At 41.1% G+C, this 12,533-nt stretch overlaps 1 protein-coding gene across 6 annotated transcripts in view; it reads right to left on the bottom strand.

Moving 5' to 3' along the window:
- LOC140199142 (rho GTPase-activating protein 6) overlaps positions 1–12,533 on the bottom strand; it is a 565,740-nt gene that overhangs the window by 83,045 nt on the left and 470,162 nt on the right. The gene's annotated exons all lie outside the window — the stretch shown is intronic.

Raw genomic sequence — 12,533 nt, 5'->3', positions numbered from 1 at the left:
GTTGAAAATTCTGGACTAGGATTGTGTTTTATTATTTAGAAAGATCTCACTGGGTTCTATTTTCTATGCCCTTTGAACTCATGGGGTTCACTGTAAAGTTTATTATAATTACAGTGTCATATGTAAATATCCTTCCATTTATAACACCAGCAGATAATTCCACACGGAACTCCTAGTACTCTTCTGCAAACATCTAATATGTTACACAAATGAATATTCATATAATGTCACAGATCTGTATTTCAATAATTATATTGTTTGGTTACTTTAATTTTCTGATTCACTTTGGGAAATAGTGGAGGCAGAATTCAATTTTGCTGGGAATGCTTGTGGAGTAAAATTTAACGGACTTTAAAAATGTGTGGTGCACCCAAACCCACTCTAGTGCATAAGATATCCATTATTCACCCTCCGCAAGTGACAGGAGAGAAATATTTGAACATACTGTCAAAATCCCCATCTTACAGAATGGATATGAAAATAGCAGATATTTTTTGATATCAAACTCCTTAACAGCATGTGAAAATTTAATACTGGATGGAGTACTGGAACAGTGGTTCACAAATGGATTAACAAGCACCCAAATTCATACCCCACCATGGATATTAAATTCAGTTCCTAAAATATGAAGAAAATTAGTCATGAATAATAAAGGTGGGTTATAAATACCCATCTGGATGACCCTACCTAGTTCATCATTAACTCATCTTGCCATGACGTGACTTTAGCAATGCAAGTAACTCACCACTGTACTCCAAAACACCAAGCATGCCACTCAGTTCAAGGGAGTTAGGGATAGACAATGAAGGTTTGCATTCCTAGTAATGCCCAGATCCCACCCCCCCAAAAAAAAGTCTGCAAAAAATAAAAACTGGCACTTGTATTCCTCATACTTGTATATTATCCTTAATGTGAATGAGCAGAGCCAATAAGTTTGCCCAAGAATATTCTAGCTCAGGTTTTCTTCATCGTTGTCCATTCTTCTTTTAAAAAGATGGGATCTCAGGAATTTTCACTCAATTATAAATAAACGGTATTTGCACATTCCTACTGTGATACAATGGTTGAAAACAATATTGGCAGTTCACTTGCCACATAAATTACAATTTAAAAATAAAATGTTGTCAAACTGGAATTTAAACCATTGCCTGAAAAAGACTTTGAAGTTAGCTAGGCTGATTAAAATGTCATTACAATAACTCTTTGGAATTTTGAAAATCATCTATATGAGCATAACATTTATTATAAGGACGTAAAAATCAATTTCTGTGCCAAATGGATAACTAAGAAAAAAATGCTTACATTTATTTTGTGTCTTGCATCTCTGAATGCTTTATAGCCAATATCTTATAACCAAGAAGTTAGCTTTGAAATACGGTCACCACTGCAAGTAGGGGAAAAAAGTCAGAAATTCTGCCCACAGTAAGATTTCACGAGCAGCAATAACTTGCCAGCCAGATCATCTGTTTTGGGCAAGTTGGGCAAGAAGTTGTTCCTTTTGCTGCCTCACATCGGACTATGGGGTTAGCAGAGAAGGCAGATGAAGCCAGTATATAACATCTAATCTAAAAAAAAACAAATTAGACAGTGCTGCTCTCTCTCTGTTCTGGCACAGGATACCAACCTAAATTAGATACTCAAGTCTGCAGAATGGGTCATAAACCCCCAGCCCAAGACCCAGAACACGTCTCCAGTATTGAAGAGAAAACATTTGCTTATTGTGATAGAGAGTAATTTCCTGCTCTCTCTCATGCAAATTATTTTCCATTTACCCACATTGATCAAAAAGCTTTTAGTAAACTGGGAAAATTTTCTTTTGCTTGATGTTTTGTATTTATTTTAAAAGAAAAAACATCTTAAAGTATGGTTCCAGTCAAAACTCAACTAATTGTGCTGGTTTTCTTGTTCACGGGGTACAAACACCCAATAACTACTGGTATAAAAATAACTGACAAAGTGCATAGATCAGAAATAAAATGCATAAAACTGTCAGATTACCCATACTAGTACAAGGATCATACATTATCTTCCATATCTACCCATTCAGATCAGTAATATCAGCTGCTCCCTATGGCTTGTTGTTGAAGAAAGCAAGATGGCAGTGAAATCGATTTTGAAAATGTTTTTATGGCTATATAATTAGTAAGTAATTTCCTTAAACTGGTAAATTTGTTAAAATTAAATTCTGATTTCATATTTCTGTACGAGATCCTTAATAGATTTTTTTCTTCTGGCCAAACTACTGTGCCAGGATGAGAAGATAAAGTTGTGGGTATTCTTCATCACTTGCGGGGGCGGGAGGGAGACTGCTCCAGGTTGGACATACAGCAATGAGTGTATGTTAAACATCTGTACTTCTTAATTTTCTTTTTAAAGTTAAATTGTTCTGGGGGCAGGGGTTGAATTTTAATAGCTGAAAAATAAATAGTTGCAATTTGAATAATTTGTAATAGTGTTTGAAAGTTTCCAAATGTCAGAAACGTTCAAGACCTTTCAGTATTTAAATAGCTCTGACAACCAGTGAAGATGGGGGTGTTGGAGTTGGAGTGAGAACTGTAGCTCTGCTCTCAGTCATTTCACAGTGGAGCTTGCTGTGGTTCTGCCACCAACCACCATGTGATAACATTTACTCAATCAAGACCTCAGCACCGTTCAGTGCCTCGTCACCGAGGACCTGGCAGCCTTGGGAGTGTGAAATGGGAGCACTCAAACTGCAGAAAGGAAGCTCTTTGACGGGGAGAAGGCAGGATTTATAAAACAGCTGGAAGCATGGTGCATAGGCAAAAGGAATGTGCTGTGACTTGAACCAGCAGTTTGGTCTTGGAGAGGTTTAGGTGAGAAAAGCAGAATCATTATCTAAAATTGCTGTGCTCAGCAGCAAACTTGGAAAATGGTAAGGTGTCATATCGGAAGATAAAATGCTGTTCCTCAAACTTAAATTGAACTTCATTAGGGCAGGAAAGAAGGCTAAGGACTGAGAGCTGAGAGGGAAAGCAAGACGAGCATTATAGCGACAAGTAAATGAAAGCTCAGGGTTGTGCTTACTAACTGAATAAAGGAGTTCTAGATAACATTTGCTAACGTCTTATTTCATCATAAAGCAATCTTAGTGTTCCCAATTTCTGCAAGTACTGAAGCCTAACAAGCCATCTATATTTTCCATTACACATGATGTCAATACTGGGTATCCACAATACATATAGTTACAAACCAATCACAGATAATAATTCTCAGTCAAGTACGCTCATCACAACAGTTTATCAAATTTCATGAATTACATTCATGTGAGCCACAATGATGTGTATTCACACCGCTCCAGAAACAAGACAAGCTAATCAGGCTGACCCTGATAAATGCTTGCTGTCATGTAAGCCATTAAACTGTCTGTCATGTGCTCAAGTCGATGTCAAGTTTCAGGTGGTAAAAGGCACCATTCCTAATAAAGGCAGAGGTGCTATCCTCTGTTATCTGGTTCACTCATTTATTACGGACAGATCACCCTGGTCATTAACACAAAGCCCCTTGAAGAGCCTTGCGATAAAGAGTACAGTAGCTGTAATGTTTCCAACATTCTCACAGGACTTCATAGGATTCAAATTATTCTGAAATAATAGTCAAGGAAGACATAAGAGTTGTTTTGAGATGCCACAATAACGTAGCCGTTAGCGTAACACTATTACAGCGCCAACGACCTGGGCTCAGTTCCACCGTTGTGTGTAAGGAGTTTGTACGTCTACCCCTTGACCACATGCGTTTCCACCACGTGCTCCAGTTTACTCCCACATTCAGACGTACCGATCAGTAGGTTAATTGGGCAGCAAGGGCTCGTTGAGCCGGAAGGGCTATTGTCGAACTATATAATATTATAAGACTAATATTTTATTTACACAGCCATTCTTTAACTTAATTTACAATGTTCTCAGTATAAATTAGAAGAGCTTCTCTGTGTTGTATTCCCCTTTGTTCTGCAGATGTACCAAACATAAATAGTGATGACTCATAACCAGTAACCCTAATCGATAACTACTGATCCAACCCTTGTGGATGCTTCTTGTGGGTTGTCCCATTCAATTGTTTTACTTAAATGACTTCTTCTCAGATAAAAATTACTCATGAGAGAAAACAAGAAAACTGAGAAAATAAAATAAAATAACACATCTCTTATCACAAGCTGTCACTGAACAGAGGAAGAAAATGATTATGAGCATCAGTGCGGCAATCTGGTGGATCTGAGAAAACAGGTATAACTATGACACTATGTTGATCCACACTAACTCATTGCAGTAGGAATCAACAAAATAGTCAACCAGCATTGAAAAACACACACAAAATGCTGGAGAAACTCAGCAGGTCAGGCTGCATCTATGGAAATGAATAAACAGTCAACGTTTTGGGCTGAGAAACTTTTCAGGACTGAGAGGTAAGGGGGAAGACGACAAAATAAAAAGGTGGGGGGAGGGGAAGGAGGCTAGCCAGAAGGTGATAGGTGAAGCAGGTCGGTGGGAAAGGTCAAGGGCTGGAGAAGGAGGAATCTGATCAGAGAGGAGAGTGGACCATGGGAGAAAAGGGAGGGGGGGGACCTGGGGGAATTGATAGGCAGGTGAGAAGAGGTAAAAGGCCGGAGTGGGGAATAGAGAAAGAGGTGAGGGGGAGGGAATTTTCTTTCTAACCGGAAGGAGAAATCGATATTCATACCATCAGTTTGGAGGTTACCCAGTCAGAATTTAAGGTGTTGCTCCTCCACCTTGAGGGTGGCCTCATTTTGGCACAAGAGGAGATCTAGGGGCACAGCTTTGTCTTAAACTCCTTCATGGCAGCAAACCTCACAGGGGAGTTGTGTGTCTGCTGGGGGGGGGGTTGTTTAGCATTTATTGCTCATCTGTAATAACCATGAATTGTTTGATAGGTTACTTCAGAGCACAGCCACAACCACATTCCTAGAGTACATAAATTACAAATACAACATACCAGGCAAAGACAGCAGGTTACCCTCGCTTGAAGGACATTAGTGAACCAAGTGACTTACCTCAATCCGGTAGCAAAATTTTTATTTATTAATCAAGTTTTTACTTCAAATTCGCTCCATGGCAGGAATGTAACTTGTATCCATTAACTGAAACACTACACTATCGCAGCAGGTAAAGGCAGAAGTGCCAATTTGACATTTTTAACCATGTCTCCTACTACTTTTATATTAAAATCTACATAGGAATATCACATGTTCTCAACATATATTATTTATTTATTATTTCTTCCTTTTTTTATTTGCAAATTTTGTTGTGTTCTGCATTCTGACTGAAAGCCCAAGTTGGGCAGTCTTTCATTGATTCTGTTATGGTTGTTATTCTACCGATTTATTTAGTATGCCCACAAGAAAATGAATCTCAGGGTTGTATATGGTGACATAAATGTACTTTGACAATAAATTTAATTTAAACTTTATCCATTGCTGCAAACAAGACATACAAGGGGTGATTGATAAGTTCATGGCCTAAGGTAGAAGGAGTCAATTTTAGAAAACCTAGCACATTTACTTTTCAACATAGTCCCCTCCTACATTTGCACATTTAGTCCAGCGGTCGTGGAGCATACGGATCTTGGACCTCCAGAAAGTGTCTGCAGATGGGTGATTGATAAGTTAATGGCCTAAGGTAGAAGGAGATGAGTTATACAGCTCTCGTTACATGCACATGCAGGCCAACTCTTTGAGTGATTATGCAGCAAGTTTGAAGTTAATAATTCATCTCCTTCTACCTTAGGCCACGAACTTATCAATCACCCCTGATGAGTTATTAACTTCAAACTTTCTGCATAATCACTCAAAGAGTTGACCTGTATGTGCATGTAATGACAGCTGTATAACTCATCTCCTTCTACCTTAGGCCATGAACTTATCAATCACCCATCTGCAGACACTTTCTGGAGGTCCAAGATCCGTATCCTCCACGACCGCTGGACTGAGTGTGTAAATGTAGGAGGAGACTATGTTGAAAAATAAATGTGCTAGGTTTTCTAAAATTGACTCCTTCTACCTTAGGCCACAAACTTATCAATCACCCCTCATATGTATTGCTTTGTCCAGCATTGATGGCAAGTGCATGGTGTATCAGATGATATTGAATGCAAGTTGGTGAATATACTTAATTTTAAGTAAACATTCTATTTTTCATAGAAAAAATACTTTTGAAAATTTATTTAAGTTTGAGCTGGCTACATAGGCAACATCAAACACAGGTTCATTTATACAAAATGTTTCTTGTAAGTCATTTAAACATCAGTGAGCACAGCATTTAACTTCTTAAGCAATGCAAAACAAACTTCTTTGACTCATATGAATTCAGTGCCAGTGATGACAAGCTTGGAGGGGAGGGGCTAAATGGGAAGCACAACAGTTAACTGCCTGGCTACACGATAAAAGGGAAACGATACACGTGAGGAAAGTGAGAAGTAAAAATAGTACATTCAAGCTCTCAGCTAAAATTACCTCATAGTTTTAAAGTTATCTTGCCCTAATGAAAATATTTCCCATTTTTGTTCAAATGGAACTTTGAAGCAAACAAAAAGACTCTACATTGCTGAAGAAAGCAGCATTTCAATGTGGTTATAAAATCACGACTGTTTTCAGAAAGGAACAACTCATTACTAGCCATCTGTGTACTACTGGGATATAGAAATTTGTTTTACTGCCACTTAACATGCAGGGGCTGTGCCTAAATAAATGGCTTGATTTAGGACTTTAAAATTGCTTCACATCCGTCTGTAAAACTAGTAAAAGCAATGCCAAGCATTCATAGTACATGCACCTACCCCAGTCGTCCAACCCCACATCCACACTTTTAATGTGTTTGGCCACAAAAAGGACTAATTTGGAATAGTCACTTTTCCACTAATCAGATTTATATACTTGTGTTACAAAATTGCAGTTCAATCAATTGACATCATTTCAACATCACTTGTTTTCAGAATGTAATGACTACTTAATGAATCACTTCCCTTTATCTCTAACCATATTCCTGCTCCAGAACTGTATTTTCCTTCTTTCTCTAAGTGTGGAACCTAAGGAAATGGGAGAGATTTTTCATGAATATTTCTCCTCAGTTTTTACTGTGGAGAAAACTCTGGAAGTCAAGGAAAGTCGGGGGTGGGGTTGGGGGGGGCGGGGAGATGGGTGGTGATGTCTTGGCCCACTTAAGAATTAGTACAGAAGCTTTACAGTGTATTAAGGTGGATAAATCCCCAGGATGAGACTTGGTGCCTTCTTGGACCTTGAGGGAAATAAAGAAGAAAATGTGGAGGCCCTAGCAGAGATTTCTGCTTCACCTTCACAGATAAGGTTCTGGAGGACTGGAGAGTTGTGGTTGTGCCATCATTATTTAAAAACAGGAATAAAAACAAGCCAAGAAACTACAGGCCAGTGAACCTTGTGGTGGTGGTGGTGGTGGGTAAACTGACGTAAGGGATTCTGAGAGACAGAGCCTACTAATATTCGGAGAGACAGAGTCTGATTTAGAACCATCAGCACGGATTTGTGCATGGGAAGTTGTGTCTGACAAACCTCTTGGAGTTCCTTGAGGAGGTAACCAAGAGGTCAGATGAGGGTAATGTAGCGGAGGTTGCCTTTGACAAGCTCTCGGGGCAAGCTAGTCTGGAGGGTAGATTGTTAGGGATCCAGGGGAGGAAGCTGGATTCACAATTGCCTCAGTGGTAGGTAGCAGAGGATTATGGTCAAGGGTGGTTTCTCATATTGGAGGTCTGTGTCCAGTGGTGTGCCACAGGGGTTAGTGATGGGACCTAGGATATATGAATGTACAAGATATGATTAATGCAGATAGGTGGTGTTGTAGACTGTGAAAACAGAAAAAAATTTAGGGAGATCTTGATCAGCTTGAAATTTGGGCTGAGAACTGGTAAATGGCTTTCAATCCAGATAAATATGACATATTGCATTTTGGGAGACCAAACCACGGTAGAACTTAGCAATGAACAGTTGGGCACTCGGGCATGTTACAGAACAGAAGGACCAAGGATTTCAGTTGTATAGTTCACTGAAAGTGGCATCACAGCAAGATACACTGGTAAAGAAGACATTTTGGCATGCAAGCCTTCAACAGTCAGGGTACTGAAAATAGATGTTGGGAATTTATGCTGCAGTTATACAAGACATTGTTGAGGCCTCGCTTGGTCTACAGTATACAGTTCTGGTCACCCTGTTATAGAAAAGATGTTACTACCTAGAAAGAATGCAGAAAAGATTTTCCCAGGAAGTTGCCTGAGTTGCAAGGAAATGTAGAGGTATTTATTCCCTAGAACATTGGAGATTGAGAGGTGACTGGCCGATGTCTATAAGATCCTGAGGGCCACAGGGTGAATGCTCATATAGCCTTTTACCCCAGGGAAAGAATGCTAAAGAGGGCATGGGTTTACAATCAAAGGCGAAAGATTTAAAAGGGACATCAAGAGGCAATTTCTTCTTGCAAAGACTGGTGTACATTTGAAATGAACTACCATAAAGAGTGGTTGAACTGGGCATATTGGCAACTTCTAAAAGCCATCTAGATAAGTACATAGGAGAGGCTTCTGGACCAATGGGCCAAACACAGGCAGGTAGGATTAACTCACAGGGTTACAGCCGACGCGGACTGGATGGGTCAAAGAAACCTATTTCCATGCATACTCTATTACTTAAGTAAACAAACTGGATTACTTGTGCATAGAGCTGCTCTTTATTCAGAGGGCTGAATGGCCTCTTTTTGTGCTCTAATCATCCCATCATTCTGTTCTGCCTATAACAAAATATATCACTGGATGTGGGGTAACTGCAAAACTCACCTCAAATACATCTTCTAAAGTACTTTGTTCTATGAAAAATAAAACATTTACTTAAAATAAAGTATATTCACCAGATTACATTGAGTGACTCAATGTAAAAGTGTCGTCTGATACTCCATGCATTTACCAGCAATGCTGGACAAAGCAAGACAATGTCTTGTTCAACACAGAGTCCTACACATTATGTGTAACTGGCTTTCAGCAATGGATAAACTTTAAAGTAAATTTATTATCAAAGTACATATATGTCACCATATTCAACCCTGAGATTCACTCGATATATCTATAGAATAATAACCTTTAACAGAATCAATGAAAAACTACCCAGTTTGGGCATTCAAACAGAGTACAGAAGACAACAAACCGTGCAAATACAAAAAGAAATATAAATAAGTAAGCAATAAATATTGAGAACATGAGATGCAGAGTCCTTGAAAGTGAGCCCATAGACTGTTGAAACATTTCAATGATGGGGCAAGTGAAGCTCAGAAGAGTTATCCCCTTTCGTTTAAGAGCCTGACAGGTAGTAATGGCTCAGTGGTGAGAGTCCTCAGGCTCCTTCAACTTCTTCCTGATGGCAGCAGCAAGACACGTCCTGGATGGTGGAGGTACGGACGATGGATACCACTTTCTTTAGACAGCTCAATGGTGGGGAGGGCTTTACCCATGATGGACTGGGCCGTATCCACTACTTCTTGTAGAATTTCAGTCAAGGACACTGACATTTCTATACCAGGCTACGATGCAGCCAGTAAATACACATTACTCTCCACTACACATCTATAGAAGTTTGTTGAAGTCTTAGATGTCATGCTGAACCTACAAACTCCTAAGGAAGTAGAGATGATTCAGTGCTTTTTTTGTAAATGCACTTGTGTGTTGGGCCCAGGAAATAGTAGCACCAAAGAATTTGAAGTTCCTACACTCTCCACCTCTGATTCCTCAATGAGGACTGACTCATGGACCTCCTGAAGTCAATAATCAGCTTTTTGGTCTTGCTGACATTGAGTGAGAGTTTGCTTCTGTGGCACTACTCAGCCAGATTTTCAATCTCCCTCCTCTACCCTGACTCATCACCACCTTTGATTCAGCCTATGACACTGGTGTCATCAGCAAACTTGAATATGGCATTTGGAGCTGTGCTTAGCCTCACAGTCATAGGTGTAAAGCGAGTAGAGCGGGGGGGGGGAGGGACACACAGCCCTGTGCTGTACCTGTTCTGATGGAGATTGTGGAGGAGATGTTGTTGCCAATCCGAACTGACTGGGGTCTGCAAGAGAGGAAATTGAGAATCCAGTTGCACAAGGAGGCATTGAGGCCAAGGTTTTGAGCTTTTTTGATTAGTTTTGATAGGAAGATGGTATGGAATGCAGCGCTGTAGTTAATAAAGAGCACCCTAATGAATGCATCTTTACTGTCCAGATGTTCCAAGGTTGAGTGAAAAGCCAATGAGATGGCATCTGCTGTTGACCTGTTGCTCTGGTTGGCAAATTGGAGCAGATCTAAGTCACTTCTCAGGCAGGAGTTGATATGCTTCATTACCAATCTCTCAAAACACTTCATCACTGTGGATGTTTATGCTATTGGGCAACAGTCATTGAGGCAGGTCACCACACTCTTCTTGGGCACCGGTATAAATGAAGACTGCCTGATGCAGGTGGGTACCTCAGACTGCTGAAGTGAGGGGTTAAAGATCTCAGTGAACACTCCAGCCAGTTGATCAGCACAGGTCTTTAGTACTTGGCCAGGTACCCTGTCTGAGTCGGATGCATTTCATGGGTTTACCCACCTTAAGGCTGCTCGCATGTCGGCCTCAGAGACCGAAATCACAGGATCATCAAGGGCTGTGGAAGTTTGTGATCGTTCCTCCATGTTTTGATGGTCAAAGTGAGCATAGAAGGGTTTGAGTTAATCTGGAAGCGAAGCCCTACTGCCGCCTAGGTCGTTTGATTTAACTTCATCCAGGCCGTCCGAGCACGTGCTCGCTTACTAGAATCTTCTTGGAGCCAGCAAAACACTAGATCACTCAAACAATGTCCAAGCTGTAATTCACAGCCTCTAACCATCCCTGTTTATTACAGCTTGGAGATATGAGTGATCCAGCAGTTCGTTGGCTTCAAGAAGATTCCAGGAAGCGAGCGTGTACTTGGTCGGGCTGAATGCGAAGAAACTTCAAGACGGGGCGCAAGCCAACGTTCGACCCTGTTTCACTGTTTAAAGTGTCCATTAATCGCCGGTTAAAGTTTCGACGATGACTGAGACATTGAAGCTGAGGCAAATGCAGAAGGCAGGTGAGAAGTTCAGCATCAACTGCCTGCCTTTTGATCACTGCCGGAGAAGGAGTCTGTGAGAGGCCTATCGCTGTGTGGCTCCCTGCGACAGGTGAGTAGGCCTCTCTGCCTCGTGTGGTGGCTCTCTCTTTTGATGAATGTCAGTGATATTGTAGGAGGGTACTGTGGTTCTGCGGTCCTCGTTGTCCACGGGAATGGTACCGGAGGATTGGAGGGAGGCGAATGCCGTCCCCTTGTTCAAAAAAGGTAGTAGGGATAGTCCGGGTAATTATAGACCAGTGAGCCTTACGTCTGTGGTGGAAAAGCTGTTGGAAAAGATTCTTAGACATAGGATCTATAGACATTTAGAGAATCATGGTCTGATCAGGGACAGTCAGCATGGCTTTGTGAAGGGCAAATCGTGTCTAACAAGCCTGATAGAGTTCTTTGAGGAGGTGACCAGGCATAGAGATGAGGGTAGTGCAGTGGATATGATCTATATGGATTTTAGTAAGGCATTTGACAAGGTTCCACACGGTAGGCTTATTCAGAAAGTTAGAAGACATGAGATTCAGGGAAGTTTGGCCAGGTGGATTCAGAATTGGCTTGCCTGCAGAAGGCAGAGGGTGGTGGTGGAGGGAGTACATTCAGATTGGAGGATTGTGACTAGTGGTGTCCCACAAGGATCTGTTCTGGGACCTCTACTTTTCGTGATTTTTATTAACGACCTGGATGTGGGGGTAGAAGGGTGGGTTGGCAAGTTTGCAGATGACACAAAGGTTGGTGGTGTTGTAGATAGTGTAAAGGATTGTCAAAGATTGCAGAGAGACATCGATAGGATGCAGAGGTGGGCTGAGAAGTGGCAGATGGAGTTCAACCCAGAGAAGTGTGAGATGGTACACTTTGGAAGGACAAACTCCAAGGCAGAGTACAAAGTAAATGGCAGGATACTTGGTAGTGTGGAGGAGCAGGGGGATCTCAGGGTACATGTCCACAGATCCCTGAAAGTTGCCTCACAGGTGGATAGGGTAGTTAAAAAAGCTTATGGGGTGTTAGCTTTCATAAGTCGAGGGATAGAGTCGCGATGTAATGATGCAGCTCTATAAAACTCTGGTTAGGCCACACTTGGAGTACTGGGTCCAGTTCTGGTCACCTCACTATAGGAAGGATGTGGGAGCATTGGAAAGGGTACAGAGGAGATTTACCAGGATGCTGCCTGGTTTAGAAAGTATGCATTATGATCAGAGATTAAGGGAGCTAGGGCTTTACTCTTTGGAGAGAAGGAGGATGAGAGGAGACATGATAGAGGTGTACAAGATAATAAGAGGAATAGATAGAGTGGATAGCCAGCGCCTCTTCCCCAGGGCATCACTGCTCAATACAAGAGAACATGGCTTTAAGATAAGGGGTGGGAAGTTCAAGGGGGATATTAGA

The sequence above is a fragment of the Mobula birostris genome, chromosome 6, assembly GCF_030028105.1.
Source record: "Mobula birostris isolate sMobBir1 chromosome 6, sMobBir1.hap1, whole genome shotgun sequence".
NCBI classification, from domain to species: Eukaryota; Metazoa; Chordata; class Chondrichthyes; order Myliobatiformes; family Myliobatidae; genus Mobula; species Mobula birostris.
This window is presented reverse-complemented; position numbering and strand designations above follow the sequence as displayed.